The sequence below is a fragment of the Mesoplodon bidens genome (genome assembly GCF_964165515.1).
Source record: "Mesoplodon bidens genome assembly, chromosome: 3".
NCBI lineage: Eukaryota > Metazoa > Chordata > Mammalia > Artiodactyla > Ziphiidae > Mesoplodon > Mesoplodon bidens.
Genome location: NC_138178.1, coordinates 116644022 through 116668537, shown reverse-complemented (window position 1 = coordinate 116668537; position 24516 = coordinate 116644022). Strand labels below are relative to the sequence as shown.

Below are 24516 nucleotides of genomic sequence, written 5' to 3'. Positions count from 1 at the left end.
ATACATCTCCACTTTCCACATGGAGAAAGTCTAGCACAGCAAGGTTACTCTCTAGATGACAGGCAGAGGGACATGTCAGACTATTAACTGGGTGTTGATGAATCCAACAGACATGTTTTTGTGTGTTTGTTTGTTTGCAAGGTGATTTGGTTTGGTTTGGTCTGGTGGTCACATGGAATAAATTTCACGGGAAAGAACAATGCAGCCCGAGAGCATGTGACTGGCTCTGCTCCATTCATGAGCACTGGCCTTCGTGCCAGAGAGGAATGGTCAGGTCTTAACTGACTTTCCCTGATCCATTCCTGTAAGAGGACTGACCACATATTCTTGAGTCAATTTGGCATCCCATGAGGGTACAGAAACTCATTGAGACACTGTGTTGGACCATCTTTCCTTGGCTACCACCCTTTCTGAGAGCCGCTCAGGCCAAGGAATAGTAATGATAGAGGTCACTTCCAAAACATCCAAGAGTTCATTTTAGCTTTCTGTTCCAATGTCACACCCCTTTGCTTCCGATATAAAACAGCTTTTAAAAGCAAACTGCCAAACGTAGATAGCATAGCAAGCGTATTCTATATACTGGAACTCCGTTTTCTTATCTATAAAATGGGAATGGAGATAGCCAGCTCTTGGGGTAAGATAGCAAGTGACACCTGTAAGTACTCAGTGATGTTTCCATCCCCACCTCTCTTCTGCTCTTGTGCAGGAGAGAGACACAGAGCTGAACTCATCCAGTTCAGCCCCTTATTCTGCTACTCTTGCTCTTGTCTCCAGATGTTGCCTGGCTGGCCTTAGCTTATAGGTCTGTTTCCAAAAGGAAGGGATATGCTCCTATCTGGGGACACCTGAGGTTACTAACCCAGTCTAGCTCACTCAAACCCTGAAAGAGATTATGGTTGGCCCTAAAGCTGACTGGGGAGGGTGAGGTTAGTTCTAGAAAAGACAGCTTTCTTCTTAGGGGAGGTCCCAGACCTCTCTCACATAGAACTATTGCCACCAATGAGCTAACTCTTAAGAACTCTCCAACCCAGACAATAGGAAAAACCAGGGCCAATGTTCTGGTGGCACGTGGATCATCCAGACTGCATGAAAGTAATACGTTTCTATTGGGAACTATTGACTTCCTTGCATAACAAACCTAATTTAAAACACTATCTCTTGTGCTAATAGTTGTGGAGATCAAATCTGTCTCCTGAATTCTGTGCTGGAAAATGCCCCACAGCTTGACTTAAACATTCAAATCTGTCATTAAGAGCACATCTATGGTGCCTGGGCTCCTCTGCTAAGGACTAGTAACTTTCATCAACAAAGTATCTGGCAACCTGAGTAATCATTTTGGGCGGTGCAGGGAGACTTTCCACCAAAAAAAAAGGTGAAAAGAAGGTCTAAGCCCTTAAACTTTCTTTCATATTTTGAGTTTTAAAAGTTTTTTTTTAATTTACTCATCCCAGGAGCACAATACAGGTTTGGGCAGTGTGCCTCACTGACTGGTGAATGCTCTCGGGGTGGGAGGTGGAGAGCAGAACCCAGGAAGTAGTTCCTGCTTTGTGTTAATTCCTCCCTCAGTCTGGGACTAGTTCTGTGCTCCCTTGAGCCTCCATTCTAATGGTAAGGCTGCACCCGCCCCTCCAACCATGCTTTGTATGTGTCTTTATTGAATCTGGTCTTCTCTGAACAATTAGAACTCATTATTTCACAGCCATGGTGAATTGATCTCCCCACCCACCTCCTGCCCCCAATTTAAGTTCATGCTCAATTTAACTTAAAATGATTGAGTACAATGGAGAATGATTTAGACACTGAAATAGTCTGCATCATCCTAGAGTCAATAAAGTTACCTAATCACTTAATTTCTACTTTTAACTGTTATCAATCACACACTCACACACACACAGAGCTTGGCCCTGGAGGGCAGTTTTGATGTGTGTGGGGAAACCAGATGAGCAGTGCTACTGCTTAAACACACTTTTGTGCCTATGCAAAGGCTTGTGACAAGTGACTGTCTCCTGTGAGAGCATCTTTAGATGATGCCAAGATCAGAAACCCTCGGAGCTCTGCAAGGCCAATAGAAATGCCAGTGGGCATTATTAATGCTGCTGTTGTTGAGAATGCTTTAGGGAGCAGAATGAAAACATGACTAATGATGAGATGCTGTTGCATTAAAAGCACATTCCATGCAGGACCATGTGCTAAAAAGAGATGGTTCTCTGAGATGTTTTCAATGTGGGCATTTTGATGTACATCCTGGAAACATTACCCATGTATTTATTTCACTTAATAAAATTTGGTAGAACTGACTGCAAGTTTTCTGGAAAGCCTGTTGGATCCATACCTTGGTTTCTGGTTTAGACTCTAAGTTGGTAAAGGGAACAACTGTGCTGGTTTTAGTTTGGTGCACCCACACTATCCTGTGAGGAAGATATCACCGATGGTTTTGCCCCCGGCTCCACTGGTCCTCCCATCTTCCAATCTCTTTCCAACTCTAGATTCCTTAATCCATCCCTTGCCAAATCCTGGCTGTGCTTCTGAAATGATTCTCCTCTGCCTCTCCATTCCCACTGTTACCATTGTAGCCACGTCTGCCAGCCTTTCTGCTTCCTGTCCCCCTTGCTCTTCTCTTCTGTGTCCACTTTCTGAACATCACTAGCATCAGGTTTCCTCTGCTCAGAAATTTATACCAGCTCCTCATTGCTTTCTCTGCGCCAGGTCAGATTTGACGCTACCTTATCCTCTTACGTCCTTTGCTCTGCTCAAGCTTGCTCTAACATCTCCTCAAGTGGGTCACCTTGATGTCCTCCACATCATGCCTTTTTTCATGCCTTTCCCCCTGCCTTGAATACCCTTTTCCCTCTGCTTACTCAATCCTAACCATACCTGAAAATCTAGATCAAGCCCCACCTTAACTGAGCCTTGCCAGATGACCTCTTCCCTCACTAACCTTCATACACGAAGTAGCTTTTCAGTTGCATTCACCCAGGTTGAGAGCAGGAAGTGGAGTGCACATGTGCTGACTGACCAGCCTGGCGATCAATGTTCATTGAGCAGGGATTTTTTAACTTAGGGTTCATAGACCTCAACAGGTGTGATGGTGTCAGCCAATTTTTGTGTGTACACGTGTTTTTCTGGGGAGAGTCCATTGTCTTCATTTCTAAAGGAAGAATCTCAAAATAGTCCTTATAGGATGGAAAAAAAAAATAATGTTAGAAGCACTACTGCTGTTAGGAGATATGAAGGAAATGGTCGGGTGCAGCCACTGCCCTTGGTGCTGTTGGAGTCTTAATGAAAGCTAAACATAACCCCACATGGAACAGTTGAATAGAGTTATAATTTAGTGCTTGACTGGGTGGAGCTAAGGGCAGAGCTACATTTTGGAGGCTTCTGCAGTAACTCAGGAGAGAGGTCATGTGGGCCGCAGTGGATGTGGGTGCTGGGAGAGTGGAGGAGAGGGACCTGATGAAGGAACATCAGGAAGGAAGAAATTATGGGGCTTGTAGGGGGACAGTTAACAGGGGTGAAGTGATAAAAGACAGAAATGAATCAGCTTTGTGATCCCAAGGGCTTCTACTGGGGCAACAAAGAGAGATACAGTGTCATTAAAGAGCAAAGAAAACTTTTGGGAGAGAGCGGTGTTAGATTGAGCTGGGGGGAAAGGAGACATTAAAAGTGGACATGTCCTCTGGGTCATGAGAAGCACAGAACAGGAAATTAAGGGACAGATTTGGGCATTGCCCATATCGTCTTGCTCAGGTGGTTTAGGTATGACCTAAAGCTAATTTTTTAAGGTCTTGATGAACAGACTCTTTTACTTTTCTTGTTCCTTAGCATTGGGCTCAGGGAATCCAAATCATGGCTGTACGACTGTGTGCGATCAAAAGTATGTTATTCTCTCTAAGGCTCCATTTCTCTCTCTAAAGGGTGGGGTACCTATCTTATCAGGTGACTGTAAACATCAGATTGAACAGTATGTGTATGTTTGTCTGCTTGGGTTGCCAAACAAAGTACACAGATTGCGTGGCTTAAATTGTTACCGAGTCTAAGCTCATACTGCTCGCTGCACGACAGGCCAATAATCGAGAGACAAATTCTTGGGGCCAGGAATAGTGACTTTATTCAGAAAGCCAGCTAACCAGGAAAATGGTGGGCTCATGCCCTAAAGAACCATCTTGCCTGAGTTATAATTCAGGCTCCTTTTTTTTTTTTTTTGATGATATATATTTTTTAATTTTTTGCTTTATAACCAATTTAATCAGTTATACATATACATATGTTTCCATATCCCCTCCCTTTTGCGTCTCCCTCCCACCCTCCCTATCCCACCCCTCCAGGAATTCAGGCTCCTTTTATACTAAAAGGGGAGGGAGTAAAGTCAAACACTTCCTGGTTCCCATCAGCCTCTGGAGGGGATGTGTTAATTTCTTCCTCCCTGCAGTCATTCACAGGTGGGCCTGGTCAGGATGTTTCCTGTGACCTAAACAAAGGTATTTTAGCTTAATGCTCATTACCTGGGAAGCAGGGTTCCCAGAGATGGGCCATTATGTATAATTTAAGCTTATAGGCAACATCCCTTTAGTGATTAACTTGTAATAGAATACAAAATGTTCATCCCTATTACAAAACAACTGAAGTTAATTTTCTTGCATTTCTGGAATCTGGAAGTCCAAGATTGAGGTGCCAGTATGGTTGGTTTCTTGTGAGAGCTCTCTTCCTGGTTTGCAGATGGCCACCTTCTCTCTGTGTGCTCACATGGCCTTTCCTCTGTGCACAGGCAGACAGAGAACTCCCTGGTCTTTCCTCCTCTTAAAAGGACACTAATCCCATCAGATTAGGTCCCACCCTTATGATTTCATTAACCTTAATTACTTACCTAAAGGCCCTGTCTTCAAATATCATCACACTGGGGGCTAGAGCTTCAACATATGGATATGGAGGGGGGGGCATAAACATTCAGTCCATAACAGTATGTAAAAAGCTTAGCTCAGTTCCTGGCACAAAGTGCTCAAAATATGGTATATCCCTCACTGACCCCATTCATCCATTCAACAGTGTTTTAATGAGAGTCATCTATGTGTCTTCTACTATGTTAAGTGCTGAGATAAAAATGTAAATCTGACAGTGTTCACCTCTAAGTCATTCCCAGTCTAATCAGGGAAATGATACATAACTTAATGATGTGTGTTATGATAGCTGTGTCTGCAGGAAAGTTGGGTGAACTATGAAGGAGTAGATTACACCTGAGCTGAGTCTTGACCAAATGGTTGAAATAGCCAGGTGAGAAGAGGAGAAAGAGTGTTCTAGGCAGAGAGAAGACCACGTGCAAAGGCATGACATATGGGAATACATGGCATGTTCCGGGACAGTAAGTGATCTGGTGTATCCAGAGTACAGGGTGTATGCAGAGGAAACCAAAGCTGGGGAGGGAGGCAGGGGCAGATGATGAAATAGCTCACACTCTAATCCTGAAAGTCCTGGGGAGCCGCTGAGGGATTTAAGGCAGGAGAGTGACACATTCAGATTTATGTTCAAACCCTATTTCTTGGATTCAAATCCTGGCTCCATCACTCACTGTCTGTGGGACTCACGAAAGGTACTTAATCTCTTTGTGTCTCATTTTCCCATCTGTTAAATGGAGAAAATAGATAATAATAATACCTACCTTCAGAGGGTTGCTGTGATGTGATTAAATTGTTCGCTATGTGTAAGGCACTCAGTGTCTAATACATTTGATATGTTCCATAAGGTTATCTATTATTACTATTTTTAAAAGATCACTCTGGCAACAAAAGGAAGGATTCAAAGTGGGAAGAGACTCACAGGGACCAGCTCCTTTCAGAAGCAATTGCAATCATCCAGATGAGAGATTGTGGCCTTTCCTTGCTCACTATTCTCCAGATGCTGTGGCCTCCTTCCTCTTCTCAACCCCACCAAGCTCATTCATACCTTATTCCTTTGTACTTGAAGTTCCTTCTACCCAGAATGTTCCTTCTTCCAGCTCTTTGCAAGGCTGGCCTCTCATCACTCAGCATTCAGCTCAAATGTAGCCTTTCAGAGAGATACTCCCTGACCACCCTAGCTAAAATACCCCCCTTCCTGGTCATTCTCTAATATATCAGTCTGGGGTTTTTTTTATCCTTTATAGAAGTCATTGCTATCTGAAATGTTCCTTTGTGTTTATTTGTTCATTTTCTTTTTCTTCCACTAGTATGTAAGTTACCTTGTCTGTCTAGTACCAGAACAGGCCTGTTCATTGTAGTGCTCAGTAAGTATTTCTGGAGTGAATGAGTTAGTGAATGAACTTAAGCTAAGGAGATGGACAGGGGAAGGAGCTAATCTATGTTGAGTAATCACTTGTACTACATACTTTTCATGTCCTGGGTGCAGCCCTACAAGTTGGTGGCCTCATCATAATATAAAGGAGGAAACTGAAGCTCAGAGAGATTTGTGCATATGAATCTTTCTGCACACCATCCTCTTCTGACCATATTAGAAAGATTCAATATGAAGTATGTGTAGGAGATGGAGCCAGAATGCTCTGGAGAGTGAGAAGAGGGCCAAGGAAGAAGCTGAAATTTAAGATAAAAAACAAGTGCACTGAAGGGACCTTGAAGGAACAACCAAAAAGTAGGAAGTACTCCAGGGGTAGGAGGTATCATGGAAGGCTTGGGAGAAGTGAGTTGTGAAGAATGAAGGAGGGGACCACAAACAGTATGGGATGCACCAGAGAGCTCAGTGGGGGAAGGACTGGGAGTTCCCATTAGATGCGGGTGGTGGAAGATAATGCCTTTGGGGAGCACACTTCCTGTGTCACAGGCAGGGTAAGAGACAGAGTATAATAAGTATAGACTCTTCTCTTAGAAGGGAATAAAGATAATGAAATCATTGATAAGTAGCAGGGCTTGTAGAATGGAGGATATATTTGTTTCCTAGGGCTGCTGTAAAAATTACCATAAGCTGCCTGCATGGCTTAAAACAACAGACATTTATTCTCTCACACTCTGGGAGCCAGAAGGCCCAAATCAAGGTATCTGAAGAGTCAGTTCCTTCTGGAGGCTCTGAGGGAGAATCCATTCCGTGCCGGTCCCCTGGCTCCTGGCAGCTGCCGGCAGTCCTTGGCTTGTGGCTGCATAACTCCACTCTCTGCTTCCTCCTCAGATGGCTTTCTCCTCTGTGCGTCTTCTCCTCTTCTGTCTTTTCTAAGAACATCCATCATTGGATTTAGGACCCACTCTAACCCAGGATGATGTCGTCTCAAGATCCTTAAGAATATCTGCAAAGACCCTATTTCCAAATAAGGTCACATTCACAGGTACTGGGAATTAAGATTTGGACATACCTCTTGGGACCACTATTCAATCCACTACAGAGGTCATTTTTTTAAGATGAGAGGGATTTATTCTAGGTTTTATGCGAGAATGAGGTAATTTCCAGATCTAAATCTCTAAGGAGGCAGGAGTTGATGATGCTGGTAGAGAAATACACTCTAACAGGATGAGCTGTCTCCAATTCTCCGAGACAGGATGTGTGAAGGTAAATAGAGTTAAAGGTGGGGAGCTGGATGTTGACAGATATCCTCCCTGATAACCACTATTTACTCTGTGAAATGGAAGGCAAGATTATCTGCTGATAGTGAAGAGGGAACTTGAGAAAAGTGATGTGAGGGTTAGAAATAGCACCTGTGAGAATAGAAAAGAGAAAAGACCAGGAACTCATAGCAGAATTGAGTCATTGAGTTCCCAGTTGACATGGGGCACCATACATTTGGGGTGGCACCAATTTTCAGATCATGTGATATTCTCCAGTGATGCTAGAACCTGAAGATAGGGGCAAAGAAAGCACTTGGTGGAAGTTTTTAAGAAATGATAGATTGAGTGTGATTGAAAAAAGGAAAAGAACATACCAAGAAAAGGAAAGAGGAGAACACAAGAGAAGTTCCATTAGACTGGGATGAGTGGGAGAGATGAAAGGAGCAAGTCCAGATGAGGTTGAAAGGCAGGTATTACTGAACCAAGGCAGTGAGAGGGGCAGGGCAAGGATAGAAAAATGGGCTGGTGGCACAGAATATCTCCATTCCAGGTGATGTAATGTTATCTCCATTCCAGGCCTTGGGAACAGGTTGCTAAAATGAGGTGGTGCTAAAAAAAAATTTTTGAAATGAGGAAGTCAAGGAAATATTAGGCTAGGGCATTTGGGTAGGGGTGAGGGAACTGTTCAGTGTGATGGCTAGTATTAATGAGTGCAAAGTAAAAGAACTTCAATCCTCACTGAATGTGGGCCCCTGGAACAAAGGTCACTCCCAGCCCTAAACAATGGAGAAAGCAGAATGAGCACCCCTCTGCTTGCGGACAGTCAAGAAACAGTTATTTATTGGTTGCTTGATTATGGAGTATAGAAGGTTCTTTCTCTTTCAGTGGTTTTTTTTTTTTTTTTTTTTTTTTTGCGGTACGTGGGCCTCTCACTGTTGTGGCCTCTCCCGTTGCGGAGCACAGGCTCCAGACGCGCAGGCTCAGCGGCCATGGCTCACGGGCCCAGCCGCTCTGCAGCATATGGGATCTTCCTGGACCGGGGCACGAACCCGTGTCCCCTGCATCGGCAGGCGGACTCTTAACCACTGCGCCACCAGGGAAGCCCTCAGTGGGTTTTATACACATCCAGTCTTCCAAACCTTGCTTTCAGTGTCTATGCTGCGACTTCAGCAGTGCAGAACCCCTTGCTTAGCTAAATATTCTGCCCTCCCTGCAACCCAACACTGAAACCAATATTTCTTTTTACACAACCAGAGTTGACTCTTTTTGACTTGCAAAGCCCTTAAATATTTGACAATTTGTAAAATTATACAAATTAGCTGGGAATAGATGTTTTCCAGAGCTCTGTACAAACTTCACATCCCTGGTTCCTTTCAATCATTCTTATGTGTAGCTTCTAAGAGTAAATCTATCTAAGTATTCTGGGAACCAAACTGAAATGTGGCACTGAGTTTCTACTCTTCCCCTCTTCTGCTGTTGATTTCCTCAATGGCAATCGTTTACCTTTCCCTAAAGCTGACTGACTTCTTCTTACAAGTCCTATGGGAATTAATTTCTATTCAAACAGTTAGTTGGAAATGAGCAATTACAGAATGTTCCATAGGCAACTCTTGAGTGAGGGGAGTAAAATCTTATGAATGATTAGAATGAAGTATGTGATTACTGTGGTTGTATTTATTAGTATAACAAAGGTGATTAAAATAATAGTGCACATCAGTACCATTGGGATCAATTTTAAATTACTTAAATTTTTATGAAAATATTTTAAGTAGTGGTGATTTCTGAAATAGAAACATCAGCTTTTCCCTTTAACTTGCAACAATTTGCTTAAATAAGATGACAGGATAGTTGAGGAAATTTATACTATTAAGGAAAGAAAGGTTTCTAGAGTTAGCGTCCTCAAAGAGCAACAGATAATGTGAGTTCTTACTGTACCTTTTTATTTTCCATTTAAAACTAGGCTTTTAAAAAACTCAACTCTTGTTAGTAAGATGGATATAGATCCTTCTGTTCATCTTAGAACTTGGAATCCAGCATATATTGTTATCATAATCTATCTAGCAAGCTATCAGTTCTTTTCCTTTTACTGGCTTTACCTGAAGTAATCTCAAGAAAAGAAAAATAACTGAAAAAACATTTTATTTTTGTTTGCTTTTAAAGTATTTTTCCAACATCACTTGGAATAATATCTGCTAACTTGCAAGCTAAAGCACTTTGTAGAAACTAACAATATAAGCAATCGAGAGCATATAGAGGTAACTATTCCCTATACCTGCTGAGTAATTGATGAAACTGTTAGAATTTACAAATGTCAGGTTCCTACCATATATAAAACACTTGCTACCTGTTAAGAAGGCAACCAAATCCTTTTTATTCAAGAGCTTACAGTCTAGTACAGAATTATAATAAATACATAAATCACTATAATAAATGGCAAAAGAGTGACATGCATTATTGAGGGAGGATGAGGAAAGACTCCTAGAAGATCTCCCACAGAGGAAAGGAGGAATTTGAGCTGGTATCTAGGTGTTCCCCTCACCTGCTTAGCAGAGGTAGGCATAGTAATCCAAGACATCTACCAATGTCCATCAGATGGACATTTAATATAGTTCATGTTTATTCATTACAGAAACCATCAATGAACACCACTGACTCTTCACCTTGTAACAATTCTATTTTTCCCCACTGGTGTGTGTGTGTGAGTGTGTAAGTATGTATGTATGTATGTGTAAATCATGTAATGGTTAAAAGCATGTGCTTTGGAGTCAGAGAGACCTGATTGGGTAAATCATTTAACTTCTCTAAGCCTCAGTTTTCTCATCTACACCCTGTTGACAAACTTAGAACTTTCCATATAGGATTATCATGACAATTAAATGAAACTGCACAGCAGCAGCCATCTGGTAAGCGTTCAGTAAATGGCACTATTATATTTGCTCTTAGTATGCTGTTTCTTGTCAACACAATGAGATTTGGAGCTCCTTTAGGACAGGGACTGTTAATTTTTCTTCTTTTATAAGTTATTCAGAACAGCTCTAGATTTTGAATAAATACTTAATAGATGTATGTTGCTTGGACTTTTAAACTTTTGAACCTAATCCCTCTGAGACTGATGAAATCTGAGAATGAGCCAAACAGGGAGTCTTTTTCCATCACATATTCTATTTCTGACTTATCACTTATATGCCGATTAGGGGCCTTTCCAGATGAACGTGAATTGATGTGGCCTTTGGTGACATGGGCGCCTTAGATGGTGAGCCCTATATCACAGGAGCGTCTGGGAGGACTAACTCATCACTCACAGCTGAAAAGACATAAACATACCACACTGTTGTTTAGCCATCCAGTGGCTGGTAGGTGACTTTTTTTCTTCTCAAAATCTGTCATCATGCATGCAACCAGGCAAAGTATTTTAGGTTTATTTTGAAAGAACATGAAATCCTCAAGAATGCTGGTAAATGTGAGATATTTTTTCTTTAACATAGTACCTCGGCACTAAAGAAACCTTTAACCAGCTTTTCCTCCTGAAGAGTGTTCAGCTATCTCCCAGTTTCTTAATTCATAATACCCATTTACCGCCATGCCAGTGCATAGTGAAAACAAGAGAAGCTCATGTCAGCAATTGGTGTGTTAGTTTTTAAAAATATATTTTGCTTGTATTCTATTGTGCTTTGAATTGCAACAAAAGATGATGTTGTTAGTGATCGTTACCATTCCAACAGCAGCCTGGGTTTCTCACCCCAAATTATATAACACTGAACTGCCAGAGAACTATGCAGGAGACCCTTGGAATCCACAGATTTAACACTCTAGGTTTTGAATATTTGCAATGGACCATGAAGGTTTGTGATGTGTTAATTGGCAGTTTTGCTGAGGTTCAAATTCGAATCACATGTACTTTGAAGTTAGTGTTGGGGGTGATTGAGGAGCTAGTAAGTAAGCCTCGTCTCAGCCACTCAGCAGTCCTCTCCAATCAGACTTTTTTCTTCTCCACTCCTGACCTAGGCAGTAACTCTTGGGTGATTAAAACCTTGGTTTCAGTGAAAAAGAGAAATAGTCATCTTATGAAAGATAAGATGAGTAAATCTTTCAAAAACATTTGCCTGGTTTCAGAAGATGATATGCTTTGGGAATACATATGTCTTCAAAAAAAAAAAAAAAACCCAAACTAATTTTTTAAAGCATGAGGAGCCTGTGAAAATATCTCCATCTTCACAGATTTGGAGATTTTTTGTGTGTCTCAGGATTTATCCCTTGCAAATATCAAGGATTTCCAAACATGTAGCTTGGAGGATCTAGATAAGATTTTAAAATAATAAAAAATTTCCCTTGCTTTGCTTCTGGTAAAGCTGAAATACGAGTGCCTAGTGCCAGGCTACAAGAGTTCTCTTTTCACTGCCCACAAAGGCTCTCAGTGGCATGACTTGCTCCTGAAGGAGCCCAGGCAGCATGAGAGCAGTGCTTTGTGGCCAAAGTGTGGCCTTGAGGTGGCACATTCTGGGAATTGGAAACCTTAGGGTTGACAAGCTCTCCCATCGCCTGGCCCTGAGGAAAGTGCTGCCCCACCTGATGGTGCTTGTGGAGTCAGACATCTGAGCATCTGTAATCAGCACTTATCAGACAGGGGCGAGGCCACTGGGGCCAAATACCATGCGGTGTGTAACAAACTGTTCTTTCACACCCCACAGAATAAGAAGACAGGGTTTTTTGGTAAAGCTTAAATGTATTCAATTATAAAAGGCCATTCTTTATTAATATTTTTATGTTAAAATGTCCTTTTTAATAAGATGACAGAGATGGTAGATGGTAGGGTTTTTTGTTTGTTTGTTTCTTACTTTGCATGATTAAAAGTTGGCAATTTTATGGAAGTCCCCCAACATTTTTTGAAATTTTACTTATCTGGGAAATCCAAAAGGCTCTATCTAGTTCTAAGATTCTAAGGTTTAGCAAGGAGGAAACTTCTTTAGAGAGCACAGGTTTTTCCTCTCAATCAGGAATAGACACAGTACGTATGGCCTCTGGGCTTTTTGCACAAGAGCATCTGAGTCCTCGGGTCACACCTGAACCCAGCTCTTCTGTGGCAGTGTGTTTCATTGCCACTCAAGCTATTAGACCAGCTGTGTTTACATATCTTGAGCCATTCAAAGTAAGTGATCTTTGTTCTGATAACAATGGAAGGAGTTTGAATTCATAAGCCGCATCAAAAAAAAATCCATCCTTGGCTATCATCCAAAAATGACAATTGCAAAAGATAAGATTGAATCAATGATTTATTTTTGTATCTTTTGTTTCCTTTTTTTTTTTCTTTTGGTTATAGTCTTTCTGTTTTTGTAGGACTCATACAGTACTTGAGGAATGGTGAGATTTACAAATTAAGCAAAATTTTAGGCAGTAATTTTTTAAAAAGCATATTAAAGATTTAAATTTAGCAGCAGACTGAAGACCAGATGGGCTGTCAGATAACAAAACTCCAGCTAACAAGAGATTATTCTTGAAGACCTACATCTTCACCTGTTGTTTATCATAGTGGAATGTTGACATATCAGTTACTGCTCTGTGGAGTCAGAATTCTGCACCTTAGACCTGATCCCCAGGAAGGGCCTTTAAATTTAGACTTGAGTGTAAGGTGGACAGCAGAGCATAAGTTAAACAACATCTAAGTGAAACAGATATGCAGAAAGTCAAGAGGGTTACAAGAGAAATAGAATATAGCCAACAAATTTTTAAGACTGATTATATATATAACGTAATTACATATGGCAAAATGAAGTACAGGCAGTCTCCAAATCTACATACACTCCCAGTAAAGGGAATGTAAGTAAAAAAAAAGATATAAGTCAAATCTGATTTCCTCATAGAAACTGTTATAATAGGGGATTATATGCCTCACCAAGAGCATGATGTCTAAAGTTTTCTAGAACTCACCAGAAATCATAAATAATCAACAACAAATGCTATGTATACATAGTGTAATGCTTTCTGAAATAGATATAAACCAAGCTGGGCAATCCTTCAGGTTCCAGTCTTAGAGACAAGCTCTGTCTAGACTGGAGCCCCTTAACTTGGATGAGGATGAATTCTAGACAGCTCTCTGAACACATGTAGCTGCTGTGTTCAAAGATGCCAGTCTCTGACCTGCCAGGAAATGTGGATTTTTCATTCTTCAAACAAGGCACCAAGCCACGCCCAAGGCACCAAGCCACGCCCTGTGAGGATGCAATACTAAATAAGGTAGAAGACAATGGTGGCCCCAGAAGGAGTCTAAGAGTAAGAAGTCTCCATTAAAGAAATGTAAACATGGAGATGACGCAGCAATTTAAGTAGTTCTGTGCCACTTGAGGTTTCCTATTGAGAGATGTGTTCGGTTTCTTTGTTATGAATTAATATTTTTGTAGGAAAAACATGGGTCTACGTATTTAAAAAAGAATTTTAAGCAACTAAGAAAAGTTTAAAATTTTTTAATATACCCTTGGGAAAAGAAATATGTAAACATGGGTCATCCAAAGATAAATTGCCATCCTTGTTAAGCATTTAGATAATATGGAAATAATGTGATGAGAGTAGTTCTCCTTGGGATTTTTAGAAATTTAGCTCTGTTTTGTAATCACTGGCATTTTATTTTAAAATACTCTTCCAATGTTGATAGATGAAAACTCTCCAAATTATGAATGACCTTCAAAATGTATATAGTTTCTAAAACCAGTAATACTTGAAGGGCTATGGAAAACTCCTTTAAAAATAATAATAACAAACAAAGAGAGCAGGAGGACACTTTTGGAGGTGATGGATATGTTTATGGCATAGATAGTAGAGATGGTTTCATGGGTGTGTACTTATCTCCAAACTCATCAAATATGTACAGCTTTCTGTATGTCAATCATACCTCAATAAAGTGGTTTAAAAAAAGAAATGAGAAAACAAAACTCCTTCAAAAACAAGCTCTTCCATTCATGAGGATATTGAAGAGAGGGAGAATGTATGCCTGCCTGACAATTCCCAGAGAGAGGAAAAATTTGTAATTGTTGGAAGTGTGATAGAAATGTTAACTAGAACCAAGATAGAAAACAAAGACAGAGGAAACTTGAGAAGAGCCCCATTATTACACTTCCAGATAAATCTGTTTTATCCACAGACATTTAGTAATGGCCCATCATCATGTTCCCCTTATCTTTGGCTGCAACAATACCAGGTGACATTGCATTAAGTGATATCATATTGCTGTGTGAAGGAGTATAAAGAATATCTAGCACATGGATTTTTATCACCTTGAGCAATTATAATAGTAGCTACTATTTATTGGGTATGTCCCCAGGCATGGTGCTGGCTTGAACATGCATTACCCATTTTATCTTCTAAATAACCCTAAAATATGGCTTCTACTACTATCCCATTTTACAGACATAGAAGCTAAGATTTAGAGCAGTTAAGTAACCTTCCCATTGTCATAGAATCTGGAGAGATTTAAACCCAGGTCTGTCTGAAAGCAACTTCTGGTCAGCTGAAAGCAATTTGTGTCTTACTGCCTTAGCCAGAGGGATTAGGGAAGTCGTAAGGATGCTATAGCCACAGCTAGAAAGCCTGGGTAAGTCAGAAGCAGTGTCAGAATAAGAGAGACATGCAATGCTACTCCTAAAAAAGGGGATGGGGCTTCCCCGGTGGCGCAGTGGTTGGGAGTCCGCCTGCCGATGCAGGGGACACGGGTTTGTGCCCCGGTCTGGGAGGATCCCACATGCCGCGCAGCGGCTGGGCCCGTGAGCCATGGCCGCTGGGCCTGCACGTCTGGAGCCTGTGCTCCGCAACGGGAGAGGCCGCGACGGTGAGAGGCCTGCGTACCGCAAAAAAAAAAGGTGTGGGGGGATGGACACTAAAATAATTTTAATCATTAATTTATTAAAAATAAATTAATTGGTAGTTAAGCCTCAGTCATTGTCAGTTTACTGATTGGGTTTTCTCTCTCTTTTAAGGCTGTCAGCACTAATAGAAAGTGACACAATTGCTTCTCTCCTTGATCATTTTGCCCCTGACACTGATGTTAGGTGCATCTCTCTTGCTGGTTCTCAAGTTGTAGCTGGCTCCCTTCCACCACCTTCTCTAGGTCAGGAACTTACTGGGCCCCTCCTTCTTTGATACTTACAATACCAAGCCCATCCCAAATGCACTGAAGCCATTAAACAAAGGCTATTGCTAATGGGTGATTCCAGGGCCACAGAAATGTGAAGAGTCAGTTGGAATCCTGAAAATTCTTAGAGTGCAGCTCTGTGGGCTGCTACATGTTTTTCCACACTGCAAATTTCAGTGAAACAGTGCCGCCGGAGTGGGCCCAGATGTGTGTCAGGATTACAGCAGCCTCGTCACAGCAGTATTTGCAGCACCAGATGTCCAGTAAAAAAGGGTTAAAACTTCAGATCTGAAGCCTGTTTTGCCACCTCCTCACAAAGTGCCGTGGTGAGACAATCCTTTGTGATTACCTCATTATTCATCACCTCCCAGCAGATACCAGTGGGCTTGATTTGCTGGGCTAGAAATCCTTTTGGGTGTCATGTGTCAGCTAAACAGGCTTAGTTACAATAGAGCCTGATTAGTTTTCACCTTGGCCTCATAAAATGTGGCATATGTATTAGCATAATGGATTAGGAGGAAAAGAGCATTCACTACAAGAAGTGAGTAAGTGCAGTCCTGGGATTTACACATTTGATCTTTGGTGTGTTTGACGCACTCCAACTTTTCAAGATTTGATGGCTCCTTTTTCTCCTTAAAAAACTAGTTTCAGATTCTCACAGTTTTTACTTTTATACGGACTTTCCCAAAGTACCACACAGAATTTATAGACTTGATCGTCATAGCCTCTCTCTGAGGCAAAACGTAATACCACAATCTATTCTTTACTCTAAGAAGAGGTCCTCATGGATATAGACTTTAAGTTTTATATGTATGCAACCATCCTGTGAGTTCAGAACAAAATCAGAATAAGGAGTCAGGATTCACTCTCGGTTCGTTTATACAGGGCCCACAGATGTAGAACTTTTCTCTGGCTAGAATACAGCGTGGTAGCATTTCTGTTTCTAATTCCATTCCATTTTTTTTTAACACTACTTATATAAAATCCATTTTACTAAGCACTATGAGATACAGCAGATAGTTTTTTTAAATCCCTAATCTAGGAGTATTAAGTCCGCTGAAAGATTAACAAGTGCGAGAATCACTGAATTTAAAACAGAATAAAATTAGGAAGAACGCTTGGAGTGAAACAAACAAACAAAAAAAGAACTAATAGTTGAGTGTCTCCAGTATGCCTGATATTTTGTTATATTTGTTTACACGTATAACAATGTAAGTGGTAGCTATATTTCATTAGAAGCATAAATATCATCACACAATATTGGCATGTTGGAGACATTCATAGATACCTACCAGCTGCTACACACTGTGCTGAATGCGTTATGTGCTTTATCTCATGTAATCCTCATGCCAATCCTACAAGGTCCCTCTTAGAGATGAGGAAATCTGGTCTCAAGATTATATAACTTGTCCACAGAGTAAGTGACAGAGCCAGGAATCAATTTCTGGTTGGTGTGACTCCAAGGCCTGTCCCTTTCCACCAGACACCACTGAAATGTGGACCCACTGAAATGTAGTCAACATGTGGAGATGTCGGAGAGACCAGGGCAGGCAAAGGGAGCAGCAGAAGCAAAGACTCAGAGGACAGAAAGCCTGGAGTATATTCAGGGAACAGATCACAGCCCACTCTGGGATGGAGCTTATGAAGACAAGTAGTAGGAGATAAGCTACAAAGGGGCTTAGGCCAAGTCAGGAAGGTTGTGGAACCCAGAGTGAGAGTGGCACTTCCTTTGGTCAGCAATAGTTAGCCATCAAAAGCGTTTGAGCAGGAGAGCAATATGACCAGAGCTGTACTTTAGGAACATTAGTCTGAAAGGAATATACAGTTCAGACCAGTGTTTTCTCACTTTTCTTTGATCACAACCCACGATAAGAAATACATTTGGCATTGCAACCTAGTGCATGCATATTTAAAACATGTTTTTAATTGAAACAAAAATTGTGTAAGATACTTCTACTGTATGCAGAATACGGATACTTTCTATTCTGTTGTATTATATTCTATTTCTGTTTTGATTTTTTTAATAGTACTAGTTGTAATTGATTTTCATAACTCAGCCACGGGTTTCAACCCACAGTAGGAAAAACAGTGGTTTAGATCATAGTTGGGAGAGATGGAACGAGGTGGGGAAACCAATTCTAGGTTCTGGCAAGAGTGGAGGCTAGGTCCAGGGAAACGGGAGGGGCACATTAAAAAGATATTTCAGAAGGGAATGACTTGGCAGTTCAAGAGTCTCCAGGCTGACGGCCATTAACAGAAGTTGGAAAGATGGATGGAGGAACTGGCTTTGTGTGGGATGAGAGTTTGATTTTGGATATGCTGAGTTTCGGGTTCCAAGAAGACAGTTTCAGGTTCCAAGAGGTATCAAGCAGTCAGCTGAGTAAGAACCTGTAGGCCAGAAGAAACTTTGGGACTAGAGTATTCTGTACTGAGTGTTCTGTATTGAGTAGTGTGTATTGAGTATTGTGTATGGCCATCTGTACAGAGGAGTAGTTGAAGTTGAAGAGAGTAAATAATATCCAAGTGAGAGAAGGGAGAAGTCCAAGGACAGATCCTTTTGAACACATATGTTTGGGGTGTAGTAGAGGAAAAGGACACACAAGAGGAGCCAGAAAAACCAAAACGCAGGAAGAAAACCCAGACACCGCAGTGTGTAACTTATTCCTGTTTTAATTTTTCATCTTTTCTAGTACAACTTGAGTTTTGACAGGCCACAGCAGACTGGCCGCAAACAGTAAAAAATGATGAACAAAGTTGGCTTCTACTCTCACATCTGACAGCAAAATCATTGGTATTTGTACTTTCCCTTCAGGCCTCAGGTTCTAGTCATCTTCTGCTGTGTAACAAACTACCCCCAAAACATTGGGGCTTAAAACAACCACAATATTTACTTCAACCTTTTGTGGGTCAGGAATTTGGGAAGGGTCCACTTCATCAGCTGGGGCAGTGGGAGCAAAATGATCCCTTCTAAGATGGTTTCTTCATTGACAGGTCTGGTACCTCAGGCTCCTTGGCATTTATCTCTCTCCACGTGAGATCTCATCCTCCAGGGCCTCTTCTTAGAGCATGGCAGCCTCAAGGTAGTCAGACTTATGATGCGGCAGCTCAGGGCACCAAGAGCAACCATTTCAACACACAAGAAGTGGATGCTTCTGTTTGCATAAGGCCTGAGCTCCAAAATTGGTCCAACATCACTTCTACCATGTTCTATCGGTCAAAGTAGTCACAGAGCCCACCCAGATTTAAATAGAAGGGACACAGATTCTCCTACTCAACTAGTTCCCGAAGTCTGTACAAAGGATCTCAAACGTGCTCAAGAGCAAGCTGGCGAGTTATTTTGTGGTCCACTGTGTTCTTCCTCTGGGTTCAGGTCCCCTGTGTAGAAGGGCTCCTGCAACATGTGAAGCCATGTGGGACCCTGCTAGGGGGCCTGCCATCAAAACAACACTTTAATGGTGTTGTCTCCAATTACTGAGAAAGCTCTGGTCACTGCTTCCCCTGCTGGTGGAGTGCTTCATGTTGGGCCACTGCATCAACTATTGGAGCTCCAGATACATCAAAGCCATGCTGGGTCCTATGCCAGAAGAGTGTGTGTGCATGCGCACACACGCCCGCATGTAAAATCACTTTTGGTACTATTACCTTGGTCTCCAGGCAATGCAGCTTGTTCTTTAAAGTCTCACGGACATTGTATATGAAAAACACTCTTCTTGGACTAACTTTTTTCTCCATTGTTTCCATTTTTAATAGGAGTCCCCAGGACTCAGCCCTAGTGCCTACTGGGGGCTGGACCTGGGGAGCAATCTCATTGAAACACAGCACTGACCCAGGGCTGGGGCATTGTTATTGGATCAAGTGAAGGTTCCTAGATGGCTCCTCACTTGGGATGCATTTAGTCCTGAGAGGCTACGCAGTGTCTATTGTAGTGAACCTGATGTGGCTTCTTTTTCTGATCTTCTCAATGTGCTCCACTGTCTGACTCCTATGTGAGTACCACTCTGAATCAAGCAGGGACCACACCCCAACAGTGAAAATATGCTATTTCAAGCTCACCACTCCTACCCAAATACCTGAGGTAGGCTAGCAAGCATTTCTTATCCAGCACAAGCAGCTCAAATTTCTTCCTGGTCTCACATCCAGTGGGGAATGACTAAGAGACGTATAGTTCTCATTGAAAGCATTCATCACCTTTCTAATAAATCAGTTATTTGTTAATGAGAATATCCTCTCCCTCCCAATGGACTATAAACCCTACAAGGACAGGGGGAAAGCTCCTGTGATTCACCCCAGTATTTCCAGCACCACCGGAGCACAACTTAGTAACACTCAATAAATATTTGTCACATGAACAAAAGAATGACTGAATGAATGAGCAAAAAAAACAAATGAATGTTCTCTTCTGTCCTAAATCCTTCCAGAGAAAAACCCAGGTCTGGGCCTCTGCAGTACTAATTCAATCCCATCCTAGAATCAGTATGTCCATTTTTTTATTTGGTGTTTGGAAGCCTACATGGAATATAATTTAATTAGCATGTCTCACTTGTTCTGTAAAATTACAGTGTTACTTTTTGAAATTTCAAGATCTAATCTCTTTGCTTTGCGTGGTTTAATGCAGGCTCTTTAAACTTAGATGAAGATAATTATCACATGATGTTCACCTTACAGTAAGTTATAAGCTCGTGCGTTCACATAACTACCAGGGTCTGTGTAATTTAGGTAATGGGTTTATTTTGGCTAAATTGTCTAAGTACGTTGGATTAATTCAATGACATATTCTTAAACTCTACTTTATGCTACAGAGATACAATAATACTAACATTTATTAAGGGCTTACTATGCACCAGGCAAAGGTGTAAGTTCTGTACAGACATTATCTCAATCACCATACCAACTCAAAGAGACCTGCATAATGTCTCATTTTACAGATGAAGAAACTAAAGCTTAGAGAGATCCATGTCAAGGTTACACAGCTGCGAAGTGTCAGAGCTAGGATTTGAACTAGGATCCAATTCCAGATTTTAAATGCTTGATAACCACATGTTACACTAGAATTGATTATGGTTTACATTTTCAAACTCAGATGAGTTTGCAACATTCAGGGAAGTCTGAGCTTCCTAAATACCCCATGATTCTGATGTGACACACGTAGTTTCACATTCTTGCTATCTATGTGACTCTGGACAAGCCTCAGAGCTGCCCTTCCCAGAATGAAGACACAGTTTCCATAGAGGGCGGGGCCAGGCGAGCAGTGAAAGGCAGCACGCTGACCCAGGCTCCCCTGCGCCCACCCACACCCCCCGCTGCTGGCACTGTTAGCTCAGTTTCCTCCGCTGGAAAAAATGGAATTAAGAAAATCTAGGGCTTCCCTGGTGGCGCAGTGGTTGAGAGTCTGCCTGCCGATGCAGGGGACACGGGTTCGTGCCTTGGTCCGGGAAGATCCCACATGCCGCGGGGCGGCTGGGCCCGTGAGCCATGGCAGCTGAGCCTGCGCGTCCGGAGCCTGTGCTCCACAACGGGAGAGGCCACAACAATGAGAGGCCCGCGTACCGAAAAAAAAAAAAAGAAAGAAAGAAAAAAGAAAATCTAATGTCTTATCATGAGAATTAGATGACATAATATGTATAAAATAACTAACTCAGTGCCTGATAGGTAATCAGCCCCCTAACATGAACTGGTATTGATATGATCACTTTTACTGTTGAGATCAAAGTTTCCTGAATACATAACGGATTTCTTCTGAACCATCCCTGGCGGAGAGAGCACCTCCCTTCTGTAAGAGGTCTAACTAGCATTGGTGGTGTTGCCTTTGCTAAGTGTCACTCATGATACCATCTTACACATGCAAATATAGCTCGTGTTATTCAAATCTACCTATAATCCCTTATGGTACCTACATTTTGAAAGATTTTGACAATAAAAGTGAGCAGAGTTGAGCTATACAATTTCTCCTCTCTTGTCTATACCCCATTTTTAAGAGAGAGTTTAAACAGAAATCTGGCAGCAGGAAAGATACAAAGAACAAAAACTAAAAATGGACCCCAGATCTTATCTATACAAGATGAATAATTAGCACCTAATAACCAGAATTCACCATGTCCTTGAATCCCGATCTATTATGTATCAATTTGCATATCTTTGTGGTTGACTTGATAATCTGATCAAACTACTAAATGCTATATAATAGTCCGCATTTTCATGTATCATTTTTTGTTGCTATAGATCAACCCCATTTTAATTCTTAAGTTGCTTCTATGCAGATATATCCTAATGTCAGTAGACCAGAAGAGTGATTCACAAACTGAGCTTTTAAGCCGGCTCTTTTCCAACTGGCTGTGTGACCTCTGAGAAGTCAATTAAGATTATTGGCTTGTTAATTTATTTACAAAATACAGCTTATGATCCTCCATGAAAATTTGTGCAGATGAACTGACTTTCAGTAATTGTTGCAAATCATTTTAAAATACTCATTAGCAGGCTCTGCAACTTGATAGGGTCATCTTTAAAGTGAGCCAACTCTATAAAGAGAGTAGCAGATATTTTCCTGATCTGCATCTTTTAAGAGAGAGGCGCGTGGTTGCTGCCCCTTCAAGAAAGCTGTCTGAAGTGAATGCTGTCATGAGGACATGTCTGGCACAGGGTAGGACACTAATGTGATGTGTGCTCAAGAGGAGAACAAAAACAGGGCGAGGGAGAGTAGCAAAGTCACACCCCGCGGCCTGGCCTTGCCAACCTAAGCAAGAGAAAAATGCTTCAAGTCTTCTGTTTGGATGCACAAACTGAATGGTGACATGGCACGTATAACCTTTTGGGAGATAATGGCGAGGGCCAGAGCCGAGCCCCAGAAAGGCCTGAGATGAAAGGGAAGAGGAACATGTCTGTGGCTGTAATTAAAGAGATGCCTTTAAGCCTGGTCTATACATCCAGTTGGTTTTCAAGGAACAGGCTCTGCAGTCTCTAAGAATCTGCCAGCAACTTTGGCAGCAATGAGAAATAATGAGGCAGAAACCATTTGATACCCTCTTCTTTCTTTTCCTTTCTTTCCATTCTCTTCTTTTCTTCTTTTTTTATCCCTTCTTTCTCTTATCTTGTGATCATCTTTCCTCCCTTCCTCTTTCCCTCTCTCTTTGGGAAGGAGCCAAGTATTCTCCTGCAGGATATTCTCAACACACACACTGGCAGTCCATGTCATTAGTAGGTATGGAAATCAGTGAGGGAGTTAGGCAGGAGGTGAAACCATTTTCAAAAATTAATAAGGTTTAAATGGGTTGGTAACATAGCCTCAAAATACATAAAGCATAAATTGACAGACCTTAAAGGAGAAATAGATAAATCCACAAACGTAGATATTTTAACAATTTAAAAACACTATTCTAAATAACTGGTGTAATTAGACGCAAAAGGTTTAGATAAAATATTAGCCAACTGAACCAGTGGCTTATAAATAAGATCACGCATCATGAACCTAATGAAAGGTTAATTTAGCATGAAATAAATCAATGCTGGATATAAAATCAATATGGTAAAAACTCAGGTCTTCCCTGGTACTGCAGTGGTTAAGAATCCGCCTGCCAGTACAGGGGACACGAGTTCGAGCCCTGGTCTGGGAAGATCCCACATGCCGCGGAGCAACTAAGTCCGTGTGCCACAACTACTGAGCCTGCGCTCTAGAGCCCATGCTCCACAAGAGAAGCCACCGCAATGAGAAGCCCGCACACCGCAACGAAGAGTAGACCCTGCTCGCCGCAACTAGAGAAAGCCGGTATGCAGCAACGAAGACCCAATGCAGCCAAAAATAAAATAAATAAAGTAATTAAATTTATTTTTTAAAATTCAATTGTATCTCTATGTAGCAGCAATAATCAGAAAATTAAGCTTTAAAAATTATGGCATTTACAGTAACATCAAAGAAAACATTAAATTTCTAGTAAAAAACCTAACTAAAGAAAGCTGTGCAAGATTTCTACACTGAAAACTGCAAGATATTAAGAGAAATTAAAGATGACTTAGATAAATAAAGACAATCCTGGGAAGATATCAACTCTACCAAAATTAATCTATAAATTCAATAAATTTCCCAGACGGTTAAAAAAATCAATGAAAGTAGCTTTTTGCTCTCAGACATCTCTGGCTAAGCCATTCCCTTTAGCACAGAAAAGTCGTGGGTGCTTAGACAAACTGTGGGTGTGCCGGTGTGGAGCTGACAGTTCCTTCCCTGTGACAGGCAGGGAATGTGCTTAGTTTTGTGTTTAATTTTAATTTTTCACTCCCAGCAAATTTGAGAGGATTTCATTGGGACCAAGATTCTCCTTGCCTTCGTAAGACAATGCAAGAAAAAAAATTGTAGAGTTTCTTCTCCAGATATTATCATCTGCAAGGTCTTTTTTTCCCCCAGCATGGTAATAATGTCACAGTAATTATTTAGTCACACCTAGTAAAATGTGACTTGGGCTGACTCTGCCATGGCTTGTGATGATGCAGAACAAAGCACTGCGAAGTGTCCATCACAGGGGAGGCAGACCTTGCTGCCCCTGGATTATAGGGTCCACATCTCTTGGGTACATCCCAGGAGTATGAGTCCTCAGTAAGCTGCCAGTGAACAGCCAGGTTCTCTCCTCACTCATCCAGATTGAACACATGCCCGGGAAGATGTCAACTAATTGTTTACTGAAATAACCTAAGGAAAAAATTGCCCAGGGACTTAGCAGTTTACTTTTGTAACTGCTTTAGTCATTATTATCTGGAGATGAGAGCTATATGCTGTGAGGGAGAGATGGGCGATCTTTTTCTACCCATATTAACCGAGTTACTCTTTGATCCTGGCCTTTCCCCCTTTGGGACGTGGTTTTCTCCTCTGTAAGACATAAACGAGGTCATCTT

General features: G+C 41.5%; 1 protein-coding gene across 5 annotated transcripts in view; it reads left to right on the top strand.

Annotated features, from left to right (window-relative positions):
• Positions 1-24516, top strand: part of SLC25A21 (solute carrier family 25 member 21) — a 528472-nt gene that overhangs the window by 407050 nt on the left and 96906 nt on the right. The window lies entirely within an intron of this gene.